The following is a 7,760-nucleotide window of genomic DNA, read 5'->3' as shown; positions in this document are numbered from 1 at the left end:
AGTGAGCCAAGATTGCACCACTGCACTCCAGCCTGGGCCACAGAGCAAGACTCCGTCTCAGAAAAAAAAAAAAAAAAAGAAGATCCCTTGAACCCAGGAGTTGGAGGCTATAGTGTACATGACTGCAACTGCACCTGTGAATGGCCACTGCACCCTAGCCTAGGCAATATAGCAAGACTTCGCTAAAAAAAAAAAAAAGAAAAGAAAAGAAAAAGTAAAAAGAAAGCAAAAAAGCAGGGCACTGTGAAAGAGGAATAAGGAAGCAACATGGTACAGGCAAAAGTAGCAGGTGCCCACCAGTCACCAAGAACTTTCTTATTAGCAAAGTCCATCTCCCTGGAAAGTGAGGTCAGACCAAGTGAGGCCCATATGAGCCAAAGAATCTTCTGTTCTACTGAGATGGGCTATAGTGGAAAAAAAAATCGGAGCACCATTGATAATAGAAACGCTTCTCAGGCCAGGCGCAGTGGCTCACACCTGTAATCGCAGCACCTTGGGAGGTCAAGGCGGGCAGATTACCTGAGGTCAGGAGTTCGAGACCAGTCTGGCCAACACAGTGAACTATCGTCTCTACTAAAAATATAAAAATTAGCCGGGCATGGTGGCACAGGCCTATTGTCCCAGCTGCTCGGGAGGCTGAGGCAGGAGAATCACTTGAACCTGGGAGGCAGAGGTTGCAGTGAGCCAAGATCGCGCCACTGCGCTCCAGCCTGGGCAACAGAGCGAGACTGTCAGAAAGAAAAAGAAAAAGAAAAGCTTCTCAAACTTTAATGTGCATTAGATTCACCTGGAAGGCTTTTGAAAGCATAGGTTTAGATTCAGGAGGTCTGGGTGGCCCTGGGAACCTGGAAGATGGCTGTCAGTTGATGTGGGCTATTTTCTGGAGTCCTACACATGGCCTCTGCGTGTGGCTTGTGTATCTCACAGCATGACAGCAAGAGTCAAAGAGGAAATGTCTCAAGAGCAAGTGTTCCCAGGGAACAAAGTAGAGGCTGCAGGGCTTCCTGTGATTTGGCTTTGGAAGTCACAGAGTCACTTCAGTCACGTTGTACTGGTCACCCAGGGCCACGCCAGGCTCAGTGTGGGAGTGGATGACACAGGGGCATGAGCACTAAGCAGCATGGTTGATTAGGAGTGGCCATCTTTCGAGGCTAGATACCGCAACACGTCTACCAGTGTCAGAAACACCATGTGGGGTTAAACTCATGGTTGTTTTACGCCTGCATTTTTATTTTCTCCCTCCCTCTCTCCCTCCCTCCCTCACTTCCTTCCTTCCTTCCTTCCTTTCTTTTTGAGACAGGGTCTTGTACTGTCACCCAGACTGGAGTGCAGTGGCATGACTCATAGCTCACTGCAGCCTCAAACTCCTGGGCTAAGTATCCTCTCGCCTCAGCCTCCCAAAGTGCAGAAATTATAGGTGTGAACCACTGTGCCTGGCCCCTGCACTTTTTCTTTATGAAGAGCGTGGTACCCAGCATGGATGACCTGAATAAAAGCATAAGCTAGTTACACAGATGCTCAGCATGGGAGTCAGACCCCTTATGAACCTATATCCATACCTTATGAACCTATATCCAAGAAATGTGTTAAACATTTCTTGATCTGATTTTTGTCTTCAGCCTATATGGTCTCTTAAGGTATGGGTTTCCAATCCATCTTAGTCAAACTGTGGGGCTTTGGGTTTGTGTTATTAGGCCACCATTTATTGCTTTCAACTCTTCAGCCTACTGAACACCAGGGTACTATGGGCACAGGGATGTGTGCTCTGCACTCCCTGACTTTAAGACAATCCAAGGACCAGATTCTGTATGCCAGGCAGTGTGATAAAGGCTGTGCCTGTCAGGGTTCCTTGACTCTGGCTAATTGAATTCCAAACTGCAGAGGGGAAGAGAAGGTTGGGTAGAGTGTAGGCAATTTACAAAATCAAAGGAAATGTTGAACAACGAGACCCGGGCAAGTACTGGAACCGTCAGTGTCAAGAGTGGGAAATAACAGATTATTTCGTGTTGGGCACCACTGCCACAATGAAGCGTGTCACTCTGACTCAGATGCTCCCGGGAGAGAGGCCAGTAGGACTCTACTCCTGCAGGAGCTCACTCTGACCTCTTGGCCAGAAGAAGGTTGGGGGCCTGATTGGCAGTCCCATCACTACCACATTCAAGGGTGGGGGCCCGGGGGTCTCAGCAAAATCAACTACAGACACCAGAAAAGGGGGAGTGGATCCTCAGATCAGGCAAAACCAAGAGACGTCCATCAAGGGTTATGATGGCAGCGTGCCCCAGAAACAACGTGGGAAGGAGTGCTGCAGTCTGCGTGGGGTAAATCAGGGAAGCCCTCGAGAAGAAATAGTATTGTAGGGATGCAGTGAGGCTCCCAGGGAACCCGGAATGGAACAATGACCATTAGGAAAAAGTCAGCAACAGCGGCAGTGGCTGGAGCCCACCCATCTGCCTGTCTCTCGTGGCTTCTCCGCTCTGCTCTGCATTTGTTTTGTTGTTGTTGTTTGTTTGTTTGTATTTGAGACAGAGTTTCATTCTTGTTGCCCAGGCTGGAGTGCAATGGTGCAATCTTGGCTCACTGCAACCTCCGCCTCCCAGGTTCAAGCGATTCTCCTGCCTCAGCCTCCCGAGTTGCTGAGACTACAGGTGTGCACTCCTCCACCCAGCTAGTTTTTATATTTTTAGTAGAGACAGGGTTTCACCATGTTGGCCAGGCTGGTCTCGAACTAGTGACCTCATGATCCACTTGCCTTGGCCTCCCTCGGCCTAATTTTTTGGTTTTTTTTGGATACAGAGTCTTACTCTGTCACACAGGCTGGAGTGCAGTGGCATGATCTCAGCTCACTGCAACCTCTGCTCCTCGGTTCAAGCGATTCTCCTGCCTCAGCCTCCCGAGTAGCTGAGACTACAGGTGTGCACTCCTGCGCCCAGCTAGTTTTTATATTTTTAATAGAGATAGGGTTTCACCATGTGGGCGAGGCTGGTCTCGAACTACTGCCCTCGTGATCCACTTGCCTCGGCCTCCCAAAGTGCTGGGATTACAGGTGTGAGCTACCGCGCCTGGCCTAAATTTTTTGTGTTTTTAACAGAGATGGGGTTTCACCATGTTTACCAGGCTGGTCTTGAACTCCTGGCCTCAAGTGATCTGCCCTCCTTGGCCTCCCAAAGTGCTGGGATTACAGGCATGAGCCACTGTGCCTGGCCAGATATTTCTGATCTGTGTGTTCATTGTAGCACGAGGTAATGTGAATGCTCATGCTTAGTACTTGGCTGCAGGCAATAGATGGCACACAAGAAACTCCACTGGGTCTCCCATCAACACCGGCGGGATAGAAATGTCCTCTCTTACTCATCCAACTTAAAGAGAAACCTGCTACCCAAAGAACAGGATACATTCTTCAACATGGGGAACAGTGGAGGAGGAGGTCCTAGGTAATTTTTTTTTCTGGCCACCTGTTTTGTAAAAGACCAGGAGGCAATGAGCATCCCTTTCAGTACAATTTGGCCATGTGTTTGGCTCGCTAACATCCTCACATGTGTATTTATACCCACGGTATTTCTATAAAATATACCCAGATCCAGCAAGCCCTCCCTCTGTGCATGGAGTTGATTTTTTTTTTTCTTCAGCCTGGGTATTAAAATTCTGCCTGAGTGCTGTCTTTAAATTGCTTTGATGCTAGGTGGGTTCCAACCCTGACCTGTCCTGATGGCAAGTGATGCCTGTAACAAGCTCAGGATCAATATTCATAGCGGGTGTCCTGGGCTGATAACACTATCCAAGACAATGTTCACTATCAGTGCAGACAGCTGAGATATTGCACCATTAGGGATGTTGTGTTAAATAACCTGATCCATTTCTGGGGCTATTTAATGAATTTCACAGTTTAGATAGTATCTTTAAGGAGGAGGCAAAGGCTATTCCGGAGGCACTGATGCAAATCAATGGTGCCAAGCTTCCCAAGGTATTCCACAAACAAAGGTGCCTATAATTCCAGCACAGCCTTGAAGAGCCGCTGCGTGCCATGAATAGTGTTAACAATGGAAAGAATTTGCAGTTTATGCAGAGGGAGTGTGGGGGGGTGGGTGGGGGCAGGCAATATTATGAGCCGTGTTAAAGCATTTTAGATAAAATCTTATGTTCCTGAAGTAAAATGCAATTGAAATTCTCCAGGTAAAACCCTGCATTTTGAGCCAGCCCCCAGGGCAGGATATATATGCCAAAGAGACAGCTTCATAAGACAGTTTGATGACAAACAGGGAAACCTCATCTGCCAGACAGCCTGTGGGTAACCCCTTTTCCCAGTACCTCAGCCACCTGCCCCAAGATGTGCTTCTTCATCTCAAATTGGTCTATAAGATGGGAGAGGGCAGGCACTAGATTTTAGAAGGAAGCCACAGATAGCAGAGTCCGTCGTTTGTTTACCGGACTCTACGTCCCTTGGTGCTGGAGAGGTCATTTACAATTAAAGGCTAGCGTTTACCATTTCCCACCAGAGCTTTGAACTCTGGCTGCCAAGCACAGCAAGCATTCCTAAAAAACAAACAAACAAACAAACAAAAAACACCTCATAGACTAACTTGTGAAAACTGCGTTGAAAATATAGCCTTCCCACCTGACCCCAAACCAAAGTTAAAAAACATCGACTCCCTCATCTTAGGACATGCTCCCTGCCACTGGTGGGTGCTTGAGCTTAATGGGCAAGGAAAATGGAGATGGGTGGCCGCTGAGGGACACATGTTCACTGAAGCTATGGAGATGCAGAAACTCGGCAGGGACATGGAGAGTCAAAAACAAGTGTGCAGGCCGGGCGCGGTGGCTCACATCTGTAATCCCAGGACTTTGGGAGGCCAAGGCGGGTGGAACACCTGAGGTCAGGAGTTCAAGACCAGCCTGGCCAACTTGGTGAAACTCCGTCTCTACTAAAAATACAAAAATTAGCCAGGCATGGTGGTGTGTGCCTGTCATCCAAGCTATTGGGGAGGCTGAGGCAGAAGAATTGCTTAAACTCAAAAGGCGGAGGTTGCAGTGAGCCAAGATCGTGCCATTGCACTCCAGTGTGAGAGACAGAGCAAGACTCTGTCTAAAACAAAACAAAACGTTAGTCGGGCGTGGTGGCATGCACCTGTAATCCCAGCAACTCGCCAGTTACTCAGGAGGCTGAGGCATAAGAATCGCTTAAACTCGGGAGGTGAAGGCTGCAGTGAACTGAGATCCCGCCAATGCACTTTAGCCTGGGCAACAGCGCGAGACCCGGTCCCCCCCGCCCCAAGAAAAAAAAAAAAAGAAAAATAAGGGGCAAGCAAAATAGAAAATCACTAAAAGAAGGAGTTTGTAAAGATTTACAGGTTTAAGGAATATGGCCTCTACCGTTCTTGGCTTTTTCTCCAATTTGTTGCTTCTTCCTTTTTCGGCTCCTTTCCTATATTTAACATCTGTGAACCTCAAGGGAAAGATGATTCACATCATTTAAACAAAATTTTTTGAGGTAATCTATGGAGTACAATGGAAATGATCCAGGTTTGGGTTACTCTTGGCTGTCTGGGCCTCCCTTGACCCTCTGGTTCAAGGTATAGGGTAGCCCCTGGAATGCCCACCATCCTGTGAAAATAAAGAGTCTCAAGGTTTCTTACAGGAGAATGAATAAGAGGGACAGTGGGAAGCCACATACTGCCATCTGGGGCTAACTTAAGGAAACCTTTACTAACTACCCTGAAGAACCTTAGCATTTAAAAATGTAAACATGAGCCAGGCACAATGGCTCATGCCTGTAATCTCAGCACTTTGGGAGCCTGAGGTGGGCAAATCACTTGAGATCATGAGTTTGAGACCAGCCTGGCCAACATGTTGAAAACCTGTCTCTAGTAATAATACAAAAATTAGCCAGGCACAGTGGCGTGCACCTGTAATCCCAGCTACTCGGGAGGCGGAGGCAGGAGAATTGCTTGAACCCAGGAGGCAGAAGTTGCACAGTCAGCTGAGATCGCGCCACTGCACTCCAGCCTGGGTGACAGAGCAAGACTCTATCTCAAAAAAAAAAAAAAAAAAAAAAAAAAAAAAAGTAAACATGGTGGGAAAAGGTAGAAGTAGCGACTAGGATCAAAAGGGTGAAGGGGGAGAAACAAAAAAGATTAGAAAAAAAATCGAGAACTGGGTGAGAAAGCGTTATCAAAACAGAAAACAAAGTACCCTATCTGTATTTCAGGAAGACTCTGTGATTTGCAGTCCAGGTTCTTGGGCACCACTTTTTAGTTTCAGGGCCATCTTTTCTTTGGGTTTTTCACATGGTGTGCAGTCCGTTTCGTGGGAGGTGGTCCAGTGGGCTTGGGAGAGGCACTTCCTTTCCTGAGCTTTAAAAGCACAATCCATCTCCAGTTTAGGACTGAAGCTGGCTTGAATTTCGGCAGGGCTTTAAAGTCCGCAGGGAATACAGTGACCACCTCTGGGAGGGGCAGCAAGGTTTGAATGAGAAAAGCTACAAGGAGCTGGCTTCTAAGGATGCCTCTTCAATAACAGATGGGATTAGCAGCCCCCAGCACTTTAATGAGAAGGTTTCTCCTCCTCTTCCTACTCCTTACCTGCTCAGACAATATTAATTGCCAGGTCATTGTTTGGAAACCCCATGGGGCAGAGAAGAAAGGAACAGCAGCGTCAGAGGTGGTTCTGAGCCAAACACTAAGAGAAGCCTCAGAATTTGCCTGAAACAAATGCTTAGCGCTCACAGACTGCTGCGTGCCCTCCAAGAGACAAAAGAAGAAATTTAGGATGAGTGTGGTCAGTGGAAGCTTCTCCAACCACTGGTGATCACCTTCCCAGGGGACTTGGTGGGGCAGATGAGGGCCATTTCAACTGTTTCTCTTCTCTGACCTTAAATTCAAACTAGACAGGCATTTCTGAATCTTCTGCTTCTGGGGCTGGGAGGGAATGGGGATCTGAGATGCAACCTAATTCTCAGATCCAATTTCTGTTGCAAATGATCGAACCTGTGACTTTGGAGAAGGCCTGAAGTTTGTCCATCGAGGGCTGTGCTCTGGGTCATAGCAAACCAGGGCAGACACCTTCAGCCATCTCACTTGGCTCTGTGCCTGAAGCCACTAAGGTTTCCAAAGCGGCAGGCATCCCGGTGGGGGCTCATCACTTCTCCAAACCTCTTGCTGGCCTCTGGCTTGGCTTTGGGTGGAAGCAAAAGACTGAGAGTCCGGGATTTTCTCCCTCCGTTTCTGAGATAGCAGGACGTACTAAAAAAGCACTGACCGGTCCAGTAGAAGACCCAGGTCCAAATCCAGACTCTGTCACCAACTCACAGTGACTCTGGGCAAATCTCTTCTTACCTTTGAAACTCGATTTCCTCATCTTTAAAACGGGGACAGTGGTCTGTGCCACGTGAGGCCCATCTCACAGGGATGCTCAAAGAATCAAAAGAGATCGTGCAAACCTCAAGGTTTTGTGAACGCTAAACTGTGAGAACGTGAGGGATTTTACCTCCGAGGTAACCGGGTCTGAAGCTATTACAGTAATTCACTGGCGGGGAAGGAGATGCGCTGCGCATTCCCTGGAAATAAGCAGTCCTGGCCTCAATTGCATCCCCAAGTCTAAGGCGGGTGCGCCGGAGAAAGGGCACAAACTCAAGTCACAGAGGTGTGTGTGTCGGGGGAAGGGATCCCCGGGATGGAAGCCTCCCTGACGCCCTCCGAGAGTCCCAGAGGGTTGGGCGGAGGCGCGCGGAGCCGACTGCACTGTCCCCGCGGGCACGCGCACCGGGC

The 7,760-nt window shown here is 48.4% G+C and overlaps 1 protein-coding gene across 1 annotated transcript in view; it reads right to left on the bottom strand.

Annotated features, from left to right (window-relative positions):
- The window catches only part of LHPP (phospholysine phosphohistidine inorganic pyrophosphate phosphatase), a 171,538-nt gene that overhangs the window by 162,662 nt on the left and 1,116 nt on the right, over positions 1–7,760 (bottom strand). The gene's annotated exons all lie outside the window — the stretch shown is intronic.

This window comes from Mandrillus leucophaeus, unplaced genomic scaffold, assembly GCF_000951045.1.
Source record: "Mandrillus leucophaeus isolate KB7577 unplaced genomic scaffold, Mleu.le_1.0 Scaffold299, whole genome shotgun sequence".
Lineage (NCBI taxonomy): Eukaryota > Metazoa > Chordata > Mammalia > Primates > Cercopithecidae > Mandrillus > Mandrillus leucophaeus.
The sequence above is the reverse complement of the archived record's forward strand: the minus strand, read 5'-3'. Positions and strand labels throughout refer to the sequence as shown.